The 15,735-nt window shown below is 39.4% G+C and overlaps 1 long non-coding RNA gene across 1 annotated transcript; it reads left to right on the forward strand.

The window, feature by feature from the left end:
• The first annotated feature begins 1,259 nt into the window (after positions 1 to 1,259).
• LOC143418758 (uncharacterized) lies at positions 1,260 to 2,522 on the forward strand. The gene is made up of 2 exons (XR_013098774.1): positions 1,260 to 1,493; positions 2,101 to 2,522. It is a non-coding gene; the product is annotated as an uncharacterized LOC143418758 (long non-coding RNA).
• Positions 2,523 to 15,735: the final 13,213 nt, after the last annotated feature.

Here is a 15,735-nt window from a genome sequence, read left to right on the forward strand (position 1 = left end):
GCTTAAGTCTTATTCTTTTTTCCTGTAATTTCACCTCCGATTCTTTGCGTTTGTCCTGTTTCACACTGTCCAACTCTGTTCTGAATACCACAATACTGAAAATAAACTTAAGGTATTATATATGTTAAAATATACTCCTAATGATTAAACTACATTTTAATAGTGAGACAGTCTGTGAGCAGCACTTTAGATCCTGTAAGTAAAAGTTAAAGCCACCCTGGTACCTCGTATATCCCACAGTATTTAGTATACTGTATATAACATGATCCTCCCATCCCTTTTCTTCCATTTATTGGATTTCCGGTTACTGTGGGTCTGGAGTACATCCCATCGGTCACAGAGTGAAGGGCAAGGATCACCCTGGACAAGTCACCAGGCTGTCTCAGGGCCAACACACAGAGACCTTCTCTCATTATGAAGTTTTGAGCTGAGGCTTTTCGCTATTTTGTGTTTAAGGTGATTTGATCAGACAGAGAATGTGAGGAACACTGCAAGCTGATATCGCACGAGCGATATGTCGATCACAAAAGTGTTTTATATTCCTTTATCACCCCTCAGCTGCAAAAGGCTGATTATGCGTCATCGTCATCCTGGCGGGGAGGTGACATGGACGCCCAAGTTTGTGATATGCAATAACTCAAGAACGAAATGACGTACCAATTCCAAATTGTTACCATAGCTATATCTACTGAAAATCTTGAATGTGACCTCAGTCTTAAGATCAAGGTCATAGGTCAAGTTTTCTGAAAATCTTGTGAATGCGATGTAGGAATTTCAAATTGATACCATGGGTACATCTGTTAGTAGGCTGAGGGGTAGCACTGGCTGCTGTCAGTCTTTTTATGAATCCCAGTGGAATCAAAATTCACTAAAAAAAACATTGTATTAAAAAACAAACTGAAAATAGCACCTCAGAACATGAACCTGTCAGAAAAAGTGTTAATGCCCCCTGCTGGCCATTACATTTCTGAGCTCAATTAGTCCATACCATTGACTGTAGAAAACAGTCAATGGTATGGGCAGAAATCTGTGCCATCAGAAACTGAATTTGAATAAGTTCAATTTGAATTTGAATGGCTCCGATTGAATCTGAATTGTAACTTGAATAAATGCTTTTGAAAAATGAATTTGAATTAGTCTAATTTGAAATTGAATTTATGGTTTGAAAATGATCATCACTAAATTGAAATTGAATTTATATTTTGAAAATGAATTTATTTGCTTTGAAACTGCATTTTATCCTTTAAAAATTCAGCTCTCGAATAATTTCAGTTTCACTTCTCACCATTCAGTTTCAGTTCTACAATTCAATTTCAGTTCCAAAATTCAGTTTTTTGGAACTTACATCCGGTTCCGGTTCAAGCGCAGATTAATAGAACTACGTTTTACTAGCGGACCGAAAGTGTTACTGACGGGAATCTACAGCGTCTTGAGCTGAATTAAGACTTCAGAAGTCATTCGTCATGTCGAATGACCAGCGGATAAACTCTCAGGTTGGTAATAAATGTATTACATGTATAAGAAGAAGCGTCATGTTAACAAAAGATAGCCGTACAGTAACTGTTATGCTTATTGTAGCTGTTAGCTAAAAACGCTAATTTAGCGTAGTTTGCCCTGAATTCAGCTTTGACAAACAAATATGATCGACTGTTTCTAGTAGAATTCCAAAGTTGTTGTCTTGGACCCTCTCAGAGTACCCCTCTGTACGCTTGCAGAGACCCCTACAGTAGGGAAACGTGCAAAACGGTGTCCAAACCTTTGTGTTTTAGCTTTATTTATGCCTTACACAGCATCCCAACTCTTTAGCTAACTTAATAACTTTAGCTAAAGTGAATAGTTAGTCTAATTCATTAGTGCAGCATTACTGGATCACCTCTGTTTGAAGTGATATAATGTGATATTCAACTATCACTGAAACAGCAAACTTTGTAAATAAGCAAACAACACTTCTCATTCTCTAAACGTTTGGCCACAGCTGTAGATTACACTATCAGTGCTTGTTCACTCTTGACAATAATTACATTTCTAAATTCTCTTTGTGCATTTACAGGTAAACAATATCTAATATTTTATCTAAATGACTGCTTTGTCTTTGAAAAGGGTGAAGAGCCTGAGGCCGGTGACAGTCCAGTTCTACTCTAAGTACATCCTTACAGTGGCTCACAGGACAAGGCCACATTCCTGTCCTGCCAGAAGAGAAGACAAACTTCAGAGTCTTCATGCAGTTCAACCACACCTGTCATATTCCATATGACAGGGGTCTCAAACTCCAGTCCTCAAGGGTGGACTGGAGTCATGCAACTTTTCCATGCCCTCGAGGACTGGAGTTTGAGACCCCTGCCGTATGGTGTTCATGCTGTTTTCTACCACACAGTTACAGCATGTCTGACTGCCTGATCAGCATATGCAAAAATATATGATGAGTTTAAGCATGTGATGACTAAGGCCTTCCATTATGGTGTTTGTCATCACATGTCACAGACATCTGGATGATCATTTGGAATAAACAAAACTAAAAACTTGTTACTTCATCTTTTATCTTTATTATTATTATTATTATTATTATTATTATTATTGTTCTTATTTTACACTTTTCATTGTTAGGCATTAGGTTTATTTGTAGTAGTCCTTTCCAACGTCTTTCCCTCTTCCATGTTACTGTGTCAGCTTGTCAGCATCTATTTGGGTTTGGAAGTGGAACAGAAAGTCAGGAAATCCAAAGTGCCATTAAAACCAGAAGAGGTTCTTATATTTCAGAAGAAGGGATTAATTCAAAAGAAATGACCTCAATGCCATATTTTATTTAGGAACACTAGAGAGCACTTTGCAAAATAACACATTCTTATAATTTCACCCTCAGATGAGCCAAGCTACAACTGTCAGGGAAGGTGATGTAGGTACAGAGCATATGAGAGTGGTTAAGTTAATGTCTCTTGTCTAGATGAAGGCACAATAGGGATCAATGGCAAGGCGTAGAGATTCAGTATCTTCAGTCTTCAGTGGACACTCCATTTCTGGCACAAAACACCTGTAAAAGATGGTCGATTTAGGAGGTGACCCGACAACTTCAGCCTGTCAAACATAGTAATGGAGCAGTATGTTTAAAAAATATATCTAATTAAGCATGCACTCAGTACCCTAAGAATTATTATGGTAGTTAAACACAGTGATAGTTGTATATCACATTATATCACTTCAAACAGAGGTGATCCAGTAATGCTGCACTAATGAATTAGACTAACTATTCACTTTAGCTAAAGTTATTAAGTTAGCTAAAGAGTTGGGATGCTGTGTAAGGCATAAATAAAGCTAAAACACAAAGGTTTGGGCACCGTTTTGCATGTTTCCTTACTGTAGGGGTCTCTGCAAGCATACAGAGGGGTACTCTGAGAGGGTCCAAGACAACAACTTTGGAATTCTACTAGAAACAGTCGATCATATTTGTTTGTCAAAGCTGAATTCAGGGTAAACTATGCTAAATTACCGTTTTTAGCTAACAGCTACAATAAGCATAACAGTTACTGTACGGCTATCATTTGTTAACATGACGCTTGTTCTTATACATGTAATACATTTATTACCAACCTGAGAGTTTATCCGCTGGTCATTCGACATGACGAATGACTTCTGAAGTCTTAATTCAGCTCAAGATGCTGTAGATTCCCGTCAGTAACACTTTCGGTCCGCTAGTAAAACGTAGTTCTATTAATCTGCGCTTGAACCGGAACCGGATGTAAGTTCCAAAAAACTGAATTTTGGAACTGAAATTGAATTGTAGAACTGAAACTGAATGGTGAGAAGTGAAACTGAAATTATTCGAGAGCTGAATTTTTAAAGGATAAAATGCAGTTTCAAAGCAAATAAATTCATTTTCAAACCATAAATTCAATTTCAAATTAGACTAATTCAAATTCAGTTTTCAAAAGCATTTATTCAAGTTACAATTCAGATTCAATCTGAGCCATTCAAATTCAAATTGAACTTATTCAAATTCAGTTTCTGATGGCACAGATTTCTGCCCATACAATGGTCCATACTAAAAACAGATTTATCTCTATCCTGTTAATGCTCCCATCTCATCATGTAGCGTTTAGGGGTTTTCAGCTTTTGCTAGCATGCTCTTTTTTTTTTTTTTTCCAGTAAGTTGATGCTAATCGTCCCCGCTTGTTGAAAGCATCATTATCTTCAAGAGGTTTCCCCTCTTTGTGAGAGGGAGAGAGAGAGGATTGAGGCTCGTGGATCGTGCCGAGTTGTTTGTTCCTTTGTGTGTTCTTGTTCATGGTTTTGAAATAAAAAGTGTATTCACTAGGCTGAAATAACATTTTATGTGAATGTCCTGATGAGTCATGGTAAATGGATGATGGTGAGATCAACTCTGTGAACATTCACTCGGAGCCGGTGACTCATCCAGAGTGAAATGAGCTACAGCCCTCCCTGCGCTGTAGCACAGACACTAAAGTCCTTTTATCCTCTTCCAACAACACTCAGCTGGGTTCCTGCTGTGGATGTACAGAAAACTTGAAAGATCTCCACATATCTTTTTCCTGCTACTTGTTCCGCACCTTTTTTTTTTCATCCGATTTTTCAGAATGAAGCCCAGCTGATACTGTATAGTTTAGAAAGTGTCTTAAAGAGATGCTTGAAAAAACCTAATAAAACATTTCTAATCACTTTAATAAAAACACTTGTGCACCTGCATATACAGAATTATCCACTAACACAGTGTATGATATTCTAGTGCATCCCATCTTGCTGATACTTTCCGGATGTTAAATGTAGGCAGCTGATCTCAAAACAAAAACCATGAAAGGTGTTTAATCTGCAGCTCTGTAGATTAAACACTTTGCTGATAACAAAAGTCACCGCTCATATAGGTCGGAGCCGACAGAATGGCTTCAAGAACTCATGAAACCACTCTTTACTCACAAAATGTATAACCTTGATATGACGGACTCGAACGGAACATAAATACGAGAGTGCAGTGGACACAAACCTGAAGATCATAGACTGTATATAAAAGATAGACATAAAACCACAGTGAGAAAAACATTAAAAGCTAATGCTAACAAGCTCAATTAGCAACCAGCATTTGTAAGCTGTATCAGTACAACGCATACACAGATCGGCTACCTTAAGAAAGGCTTCAACAACACCAAGACAAATGGGGAGGTGAGATGAATTGACACAAGTAAACCTTAGTAGACAGGTATATGGTATAGCTGCACACAATTGCACACCTGTCCATCAAAGCAAGCACATGTCCTTAAGCCTTAATAAAAACCAAAAAAAGATGAGTCATTGAAAACAATCCCCGCTCATACAGCTGATAATAATGGAAACATAGCTGCAAGGAGTAGAAAGTGAACGTTTCGGTTTTAAGTTGAGTTCTTAGGGACTGACTTACTTTGGGAGCCGCCCTTTTCTTTTCTTTTCTTTTCTTTTCTTTTCAGCATTTTGTGGGTCCAGACAGCTTCATGGTTTATTACCTCAAGTTTTGCCTCTACTGCAGGAAGACCTTTCTTCATCATTTGATTTTGACAGCATGATCAAATTTCACACGATGTGGACAAGCACATCGGGGGGAAAAACAATAAATGCAATAAAAATATAGCTGGATCTGAATTTAAAATCTGAATTCTGAATATTTAGTCTGTTTTCCTGTTAATGTTTGGCTTAACTGAGATTATGATAATAGGGAAAAACAATTTTATAAAGCATACTAAAAATCAGTGTTTATTACTTTTCTGGTTCGATAAATTCATGTGTCTCACAGAGACAAGGATCAACAAGGTCCTTGAAATACTTTAATAAAGAAACAAATAGTTGGGCTTTGTGATGCTTACAAAAAAAATGATGCTGAAGCTGAACCTCTGAGTTTAAAGTCCACCGAGGAAAAAACAGAAATTAAGGAAATAAAACATATACCAAAGACAAAAATGGTTGATGGAGCTGTTATCAAAAATATTACAGATACAAAAACGTTTGCTCTGTCTGTCAGAATAAAGTTGAAAGCAGTTTGAGATATTCAGTCCTCTGACTTCCAGCATGATGTCTGAAGGTAATCATCATTCTGGAGGATCGTTAAAAATTAATTTACAATTGTCTGATTACCCACGCTATTTAAAGAGGATTACTAATGACATTTTCAATGAATTCATTTGAATGGAACAAACCAGATGTCGCAGCCGAGCTCATTATTTGTTTCAGTGTTTAAAAACATTTCTTGTTCCTGGTGTTTTCATTAACACTTTTTGTCACTGAATGTTACTAATGGTGTTTATTAACATTAAAATGTGATTAATATACATTAATGTTTTCATTAATATATCAATTTTTCATTTTGATCCTTTCAGGTCCTTTTCCTGAGATGACTTTATGTGACTGACCAGGATTTGCTTCAGTTCTGATCCTTGAAATTAAAATCTCTCATCTGCTTGATTTATTGTTTGTCCCCAGTTCTGCGTCATTGTGATATCACTGAGGGAAATGATGACCAGATTGGTGGTGCATGGATAGGAAGTAACACTGTGCTATTTTTAGCTGCTTACCTCAGAATGATGATAATGCGCTGTCATGGACAGAGTGAGTCCTATTGTTCGTGTGTGATCGCATAGACTCGTCCCTATCAGAGATGGGCGCTAGAAGCAGTTTGTGAGGATGCAGGGTGAGTCCACTGTGGAAAGCATTGTGACTGGACAGGAAAGTTCAAAGACTTCAGGCTTGCTTTTGGCACACTGGGTTCCCTGAGCGTAGAAAAAATCCAATGCCCCCTGTGGAAGTTGTGACTCACCATTAATCATGTGCCTCATCACATGAGTCAAGGTGTTAAAAAAGGTGTGGGTCATTTTCAGCAGAGGTTTTGGGTGAAACCACCATGTGAGAAATGCATTACAAAAAGTACCCAAAGTTTAATATGGATTCTTTTTTATCATTATCATCATTATTGTTACTATTAATGATTAAAAAACCAAAATCATCGCGGTGAATGGGCTGTCAGCTGACAGAAAAAGTTTGATATCCACTGTCTTAATCTGTAATAAAGGTGGCTGTGCAGATTAATGTAAACTGTGTATGGAAACATACTATTAAGGCTGGGATGGTGGTAGTGCAGGTCACCTACTGATTGGAAGGTTGGTGGTTTGATCCCTGGCTGCTCCAGCCTGTGTGCCAAATATCCTTGAGCAAGATACTAACTCCAAGTTTCTCTCTGATGTGTAAATATTTGATAGAAACCACTTAAGCCTAAAAAAAGTGCTTTGGGTGAGCGAGGTAAGTGTAGAAAAACGCTATATAATAACTAGTCCATTTATGGCAGGTCACTCGGCGCTTTAGACATCAGCTTGCAAAGTTTCATATTGTTTATGTTTCTGAAAAGGTTTAAGTGCTTTGCCTAGATTATGTTTATGTTTATTCTGAACAGTGCAGACTGCTGGAGCTTAGTCACACATACACTGTGACACACAGCATACTTTTGTACTCTGTTGTACTTTTCAGACGCCCACGGGTTGTTTGCTTTTGTTTGATGTACCTGTTAGAGTCAGGTTTTGTGATGTTGCTCGGCAGGTGTTCAGCGGATGTAAGACGGCTGATGTCAGTATCTCCATGAGCGCGACAATTGCTTTTAAGTTCAGCGCAGTTTGGGAGTGTAACGTTAAAATTTAACACTATTTATACGAAACTGTCCCTACAGTGTCTAACTCAACCGCTGCTTCACTAGAAAAAGCTATCATGATTCTTTATCATCAGCGGTGGCAGCAAAGTCAGGATGAGTCACATTAAAGGCTTACTGATAACATGAAAATCAAACACTGTGTGCTCAACCTGCCAGTTATCTGAAACTAAACAGCGGCAAGACAAAGGAAAAACTTGGCCTTTAAAATCCCACAGATAACGCAGGGATGATGAGGAAAAAGGAAGAAGAGAGAACTTTAAAGCCTTTTAAAGAGAAATGATTTCCAGACTTTCCCTCAGTTTGCCAAATGTATGTATTTGAGAAACACGGACCAGAGCAACCCAAGCTCTGCCTCAGGTTTTGAATATTTGTAGATCTAACTTTTTGTAAATGAATTACTTTTCATTTTTCAAGAGTGATAAAAAACTACAATAAAAGTAATTCAGTGTTGCTATAGGAACCAGCCAACTGAACTCTGAGTCTCAAAAGCAGATGTGAAACCTTTGAGCCAACACTAATATAATTTATTTTTGACATTATTACTTGAAAAAAAATCATTTTAAAAGCGAACCTCCTAGACTTTGGCATGCTTATTTACATGTGTATGCTGTTAGAAAGGATGTTCATCTTAAACATGGCCCACGATGAAACATTGAGGTTCACTGTGTCGTGATTTTAGCCAGAACAAGTGGATCCAAACGCAGACGCAGAGACACCAAGCAAGTTTCCAGGTATTTATTACAATGACTGGAGTTAGACTGGATGCCAAAGGGACTCACACCAGGGGGCAGAGGTGGAGAGCAGGTAGGCAGGTACATTCTTCCAGAGGTGACTTGATTTTCCAGAGGGACCAAACTTTTTCCTACAACTGAAGCTGTAACGATGTGGTGGATGGAACAGCTGAGTGGCTGAACCGGTTGTGTCAAATAGTCGGAGGATGAGAACAGGAGCTTGTGGAAAGACATGCCTCATGGACATATTTTCCCTCATAAATCTCTGAAATTAGATAGTTTAGATTTCGCCCTTGAAGAAGAAGCGAACTAACCAGCTAATGTCAGAGAGCAAGTGGACTGAGGGGCTACACCAAGACCCAGCTTAAGGCGAATAAGGATTATTTTGAATGTAAGATCATACAAAGCTTCTCTAGTGGGTTATGAGAAAAAAAATATAGAGTTGGAAATGATCAAAACAGATTCTTAAGAATTCAGTTTATATCTCCATTACATGAAAAGTGGCCACTGTAGACGCAGACATAGACTGCTTCTGCTCTGACCTTCCCCCGGATAAGCATTACAAAACGATAGATGTCAGATGAATACACCAGATTTTTGAGCCTCTGTTTGTACACAGGTGGTGGAGAGTTACCTGTTTGCCTAACTGTTTATGGTTTAGTGTTTGTGGTAAGGACATTCAGCGTTCCTTACTGATAACAGATGGGACACAGAAGGGCTGTATAATGGTGATAAAATGTGACCAGGTGATTGACTCTGGATCAGCCTGTGTTTACATTGATTAAAACCATTTCCATCACTATGAAGACACAACTACACACTCGCACACTGTGTTTTTGTATACTTGTGAGGACGCACACTGTCCTACATGACTCCCGATTTCTCTTACTCTAACCTTTACTGTGACCAAACAACTGATCCCAGCTTCAAATCAGTCCCTAAGCCAAACCTGAGTGTGTTTGCTTTCTATCTATAAACACTGTGTAAAGGAACTCTGAGTTCCTCTTGCTTTTTTTCTTACACGACAGTGTGAAAGTATAGCCTTTACTGTGAAACTCATTCATTTTGGGCTCTAAACCAGCTGAGCTGTCCTGAATCCACCCTTTTCCTGACTGTTTGGATCAGGTCATTGCGGTGCTGAAAGATGACCTGCTACACCAGTCTTGACCACACACACAGACACACTCAAACACAGTTTTCCTGCCAAACTTGGGTCAGCTTGGCCAGGGGACAGCATACTGGCCCTTTCAGGGTGCCCTCACCATGGAAACTATTTGTGTCATGTTGCCGCCACACCATGTGACAAATGACCGCGTGCAGACATTAAACAGACCGGCACACACTGCTGACCGTGATCCTTTACAAACAGTCGTTTGTTAATGTAGTTACGAGCAGAGTTAAGTATTTAAGTATTTATTTGTGTAGCAATCATATAAAATATGGCTTCATAAGAGAAGTTCAATCAATGTGAAAAATTGTTGATTATTAATTATTAATGACTTTATAGTGACTACATCATCATCTCACTAAATGCTGGTATACTGTTAATAAATGAATGCGTAGAAAGCAGTAAAACAACGGACCTGGGAGAATATTTAACAGCAAAGAAGAGCTTGAGGTTCACATAAATGTTGTTTTTGGTGTTGAAATAAACTTTTAAAATGCTTTTTAGTTTTTTAAAATTATATAAAATCACCTTTTACCACTAGAGGTCCTCAGTGGGTCAGTTTGGGCTGACTTCATAACGAACTCTTATGCTGCTCTTTCATTTATTCTTGCAATCCCTTCCACTCTGATCCGTTGACTAAAGACAAAACCCCTGATCTGTCCAGTAAACACACGTCATCGTGTTCCTAACGGCCTGCCAAGTTTCACCTCCCTCTGTTTGCTTTCATTGATCTGACGCTGGTATTCCTTTTTTTCCCCCTTTCCTTCCAGGACCTCAGGCTGAATGCATGTACACTGCTCCCTTACAGCTGCTGACTGGATTTGAAACCAGAACAAACTTCATGACCACCTGCTTTTCCTTATTAAATTTAGTTAGATAAAACCAACGGGCAAGAAAAGAGAGAGCCACTACACCTACACTAATTCAGAATAATGAGGGCTCTGTCTCACAGAGCCAACTTTCTGATGGGATGGAGGAAAAGGAAGGGGAAAGAAAATCTAATAAATAATTTACTTTTCTTATGAGAAACAAATATCAGTTATTTAAGAGAATTTCCAAACAATTTATCCAGCTGCTTGAAAAAGCTCTAAATCCACCAAAACATGAAACTATCTTTGTTGATTAGCTTTAATGGCTGGATGTTCCTGATGACGCCTCGGGGGTTTGTGTACTTTTGTGATCCCAGGAGCTCTGCTGTCTAGGGCAGTTGGCCCCTGGTAGGGTCTCTCAAGCCAAAGAGATCAGAGCGGGTCATCTACTAATCGAAAAGTTGTTGGTTCGATCCCTGTCTGCTCCAGTCTGCATGCCAAACATTCTTGAGCAAGGTACTAAGTTGCTCTCAGATTCATCCATTGTAGTGTGAATGTGTGTGAATGTTAGACAGAAAGCACTTAAGCGTAGAAAAAGTGTCTGTGTGAATGAGGCATGTTGTATAACGTGCTTTGAAGTCTCAGGTAGACAAGAAAAGTGCTATATAAAAATAAGTCCTGTCTAGTCATCTCACCTGCAAGTATCTCTTGGCCAGATCTTGGTACATGGTCTTATGTGGACGCACCATCTGCATTAGGTGCCATACAGAACTGGTACAATGTGGACCCGGCTGATGAAATTGGATCCTTGAACATTGTCGTTTGGTAGGGGGCTTGGAGTAGAACTATTACTCCACCATACTGAAAAGAGCCAGCTGGGGTGGTTTGAGTGTCTGAAAAAGCTCCATCGTGGGGACCTCTTAGGTGAGGTGTTCCATGTATGTCCGATTAGAAGGAGACCTGCCGGAAAGGTTATGTCTCTGACAGGGAATTCTGGGCATCTCTGCCACCTGCATGACCCCAACCGAGACAAGCTGCAGGAGATAGATGAATGGATGCTGTTAATTTTTTAATTAAAGAGACTTCATCCTTGAGCAAACAATCTATATCGACCTGGTAAAAGCCTACACACGGCTCACACAATGTGACATGGGTAGCAAACAGTCATTGGGCAACCTCTTAACCCAAAAACAGTTACGCCGATGATGATGATGGTGATGATTAGGAGGGCAATATTTGATATGTGGTTTTACAACTTCAGGATATTTATAAATAGAAACATCTATATTAACAAGTAACGGTAACATAGAAGGCAACTTAACTGACCTAATTCTAAAATAAACCACCTGCAGCCTGAAGAGCCGTCACAAACCCATCTTTAAAAATAGATCACACATCAGTGGTTGATGTCACAACTGCCACCCGGAGTTTGAATGCAGCCAAATTCAAATAATTGAGAGATTATTACTTATTATCTGAAACTAAACCTTTGTTGTCATATCTGTCTTTATGTACCAGCATCAGGGCAAATTTCACTTGGGTTTGGCTCATATCTTGTCTATAAAAAGAAATAAAATAATACATTTGGTCCAAGACTGTTTTTGACCCAGTGAAATTGTCCTCTGTAGTTGGAGTCCACTGTGTCTGTGCACCCAGCTGGATCCCAGCAGGTGGATAATCAGCACTTGCCAAAATCACTTTTGTAATTATGGGGTGAGGCTGAATTCTAGCACAGTACAGCCACAGGCACAATCTGATGTTACTGCTGGTGTTGCTCCTAAAGCATCATAATCCGTCTGAACCATCACTAGTTTGTGATGGTGTAGTTTTAAAAAAGGCTCCACATGGCAAAAGAAAAGGTTTGCTTCCAGAAAGCAAAACCAGGATGACTTTTCTTTGATGGTTACTGCTATAAGAGAGGCTGTGAACTTCTTATAAACCTAAAGAGCCTGTGATCAAAAATAAATCCACTAAATCTAAAAAAAATGCTGCTACTACAAAGCTATGCAATGATGCTCCTGGAGTCCTGGAGTTATAGGAGCAACACCACACACACACAAACACACAGAGGAGCCATAAGTGAATCAGACTGCATACATAAGTTGCACGTTAAGTTGAGGGTTTTCACTATGAGGTGTGGACCTGACTTTGAAGCAGAGGACAATACACACTCATATAGTAGGGACTGAAGTATGATCTACTTTATCTTCCTTTTTGACTCTAATGGGGACCATAATTCACCAAGTGAATAACATGTTTCATCAAATAAAACGAGCAACTGAGAGCATAAAGTCATCGGGAGAGTGTTTGATGAGGTCGTAGATTCAATGATCTGACAGCCGTTTTCCCACAGATTTCTATATAGTCAGACGTCTTAAAACCACTCTCTGATAGGCATGAGAAAGAATGCAGATTTAATGGCTTCACTACATCCATCCTTTGTATACAGTCTTTCTTCACCCTATACTACAAATTTGCAAACCATATCCACCATCGGCTAGCGCGCACTAGAACTGGAGTTATATTTTTTGTATTTTCTAATTAGCTTTTACATTTATTCTCTTTAGTTTCAGATAGTTTCTAGAGTGGGCTGATTAAAACTGTTTAGTTTTACTTGAATTATTATAATATGCAGGGTGCTTTTGAGGGGCAGATTTAAGAAGTTCAGCAGGTTTTAGGACGGCAGTTCACTCCATCCAGTCTCAGTGAATAAATTGTCGATTTCCACTTTTTATTTTCAACTAACTAAAATATGCAGCAAAAAGTGTATTGAACTTAACTCAGATACATAGGCAGATGCACATGAACTCTGCCAACTGCTGTTTTAAGAAGGAGCATTGAGTTTTAATCTCCCACTCAGACTTCTTGTGTGGACTCGTCCATCTGTTAAACTGCTGCTCCTGGTGCTGCTGGTTTCAGCCTGCTGGCCTCCAGCCTGTGGCCTGTTTACAGAGCAGGTTGTGTTCAGAGATGCGTCGCCGGGGAAACCACCCTGCTGAACTTTTGTTCCCGTGTCCGCTGACTGTGGCGGCGGCAGCAGTAGTAGTCATGTGGAGAGAAAAGCCCGCGAAAAAGTCAGCAGCCAATTGGAAAGAGAGGGAGGAGGGGCTGAGCTAGCCGAAGGGAAACAGAAGCAGCTGGGAGAGAAAGTGAGAGTGTGTGTGGGTGGTCACGCTGCAAAAAGTTGAGTTACAGTGCTGACGCGCTGTGTGGGGACATTTTTACACACATGATGAACAGCAATCACAAATGACGGATGACTCGGATTATTACATGATCATATAAACTGTGTATGCATGAATGAAAGTTATTACCACTTATATCCAACCGAGGGTCAAAGAAGCTGGCCCTATTCATGTTGTCCCTACTTAAATGCTAAATACTTAAATAGTAATACACTAGACTAGTACTTAAATAGTGGTTCTCTACTCTAACTGAGCACTTAAAGTGCTTTATTTGTTTTTTAAAAAGGGATTCCCCCACCCCAGTCACATTCACATATTTCTTTATTCTGTGCCTTAAGTGGACTGATGAATACTTGGGAAGCAATCTGGGGTTCAGTAACTTGCCTCGAGGACCTTACATATGGACTGGAGGAGTTGGGAATCAAAACACTGACCTACCAATTAGTATACAGCTAGTTGTTTACTAAACTAGCTGTGCCTACCACCTGAAATACAATTTGCGACCAAGTTTACAATGGAAATAAACCACAACAAAGTTAATGCATCTTTTTCAAATTATTACCCACTTTTATATTAATCAGTCTGAGCAGTGAGGTAAAATGAAAGCTGTTAGTTGTCCTTTTGAGATATTCATAAAATATTCTCTTCAGTGTAAAAAGAAAGCAAAAATAAGCCTCATTCTCCAGCAGTGTTGGGAAGGTTACTTTTAAAATGTATTTCATTACACAATACAGAATACATGCAATGTATACATGCATGTAATACATGCAATGTATTCTGTAACGTATTCCGTTACGTTACTCAATGACAGTAACGTATTCTGAATACTTTGGATTACTTAATATATTATCATGCTTTTTACAACAACGTGAATGTACTATTGCTGTGTGATTTATTACTATTACTGAAGGTCCGCGACTCCGAACTGTAGTAAAGGGACCTCTGACTAATACGGCGGGGTCCCTGTTGGCTCGCAGCCGAAAAATAGCTTTACTTTGTTGTGTGGGTCAACTTTTCTTGCGAGAGACAGAGAGAGGCGTTGAAAGGCTGCTCCAACGGAACTTATTGTTTTCGGAGGAAAACACGAACACGGTGTACAGTCGAGTCTTAATAGCTTACTTACAACTGGGCTCGTCAGGCACTCTTCTTGGCTGAAGTGGTTATTATTATATTTACATGCTTCCAGCTCCCGTTTTTCCTCGATGACAACTCGTACCTTTCCACTCCCCTTTTTCTCCCTCCTCGCGCTCACAGACACATAAAGTGTATGGCAGTCCATTCTCCCTGCAGCACGGACTACACTGCCCATGATGCTACATTCTTTAGAGCTATGCTTGTAGCATTCTGCCTGTTAGCTTAGCACAACAACAACAACAACGAAAAGGCGCTCTCTCACCCAGGAAACACACAGTCGCAGAGAGAGAGAGAGCGTCGCCCTGTAACCATGGCAACCGTAACGCTGCCTGGAACAACAGAACGTAGCTGTCAAACAAAACCCAAACAGTCCTGACCCGCGCCAAAATGAAACAGGAAAGTACCGCAGTGTAATCCATTTATTTCAACAAAGTAACTGTATTCTGAATACCACCTTTTTAAACGGTAACTGTAACGGAATACAGTTTCTCATATTTTGTATTTTAAATACGTAACGGCGGTACATGTATTCCGTTACTCCCCAACACTGTTCTCCAGTTCAGCATCACCTTCATCGCACAGCACAAGTTATCTATTTGCAAGCGCTTACAGATTGAAACTGTTAGATTCACTTAGATAAAAACAGTCTGGAAAGTTTTAAAGCTTTAAAATGAGGATGCAGCTGCATGTTATTTAAATTTGTTGACGGAGCAAAGCTAGCAGCATCCTGTGGTGCAAATCCTCGCAGTGACGGGACGAAAACATTTAAGAAGCATCCAAACTGATGCAATGTTTGACATAATTTTAAAAGCATCTTATTAGAAAATTCATGCTTTTCATAATCTTCCTTTTTAAATGAGGTGCCAATGAGGTCTTTGTTAATATTTGTGCAGCATGCTCGTCGCTTTTTACAGTGTAGATTTTCATTTTGCATTTTCCCGCCACTGAGAAGCTTCTGGAGCCCTTTGAAGAACGCATTCCTCCGAGGGAGAGAGCGAGAGGGAGGGAGAGGGTGTGTGTCTTTCATTCACAAATG

The sequence above is a fragment of the Maylandia zebra genome, linkage group LG5 (assembly GCF_041146795.1).
Source record: "Maylandia zebra isolate NMK-2024a linkage group LG5, Mzebra_GT3a, whole genome shotgun sequence".
NCBI lineage: Eukaryota > Metazoa > Chordata > Actinopteri > Cichliformes > Cichlidae > Maylandia > Maylandia zebra.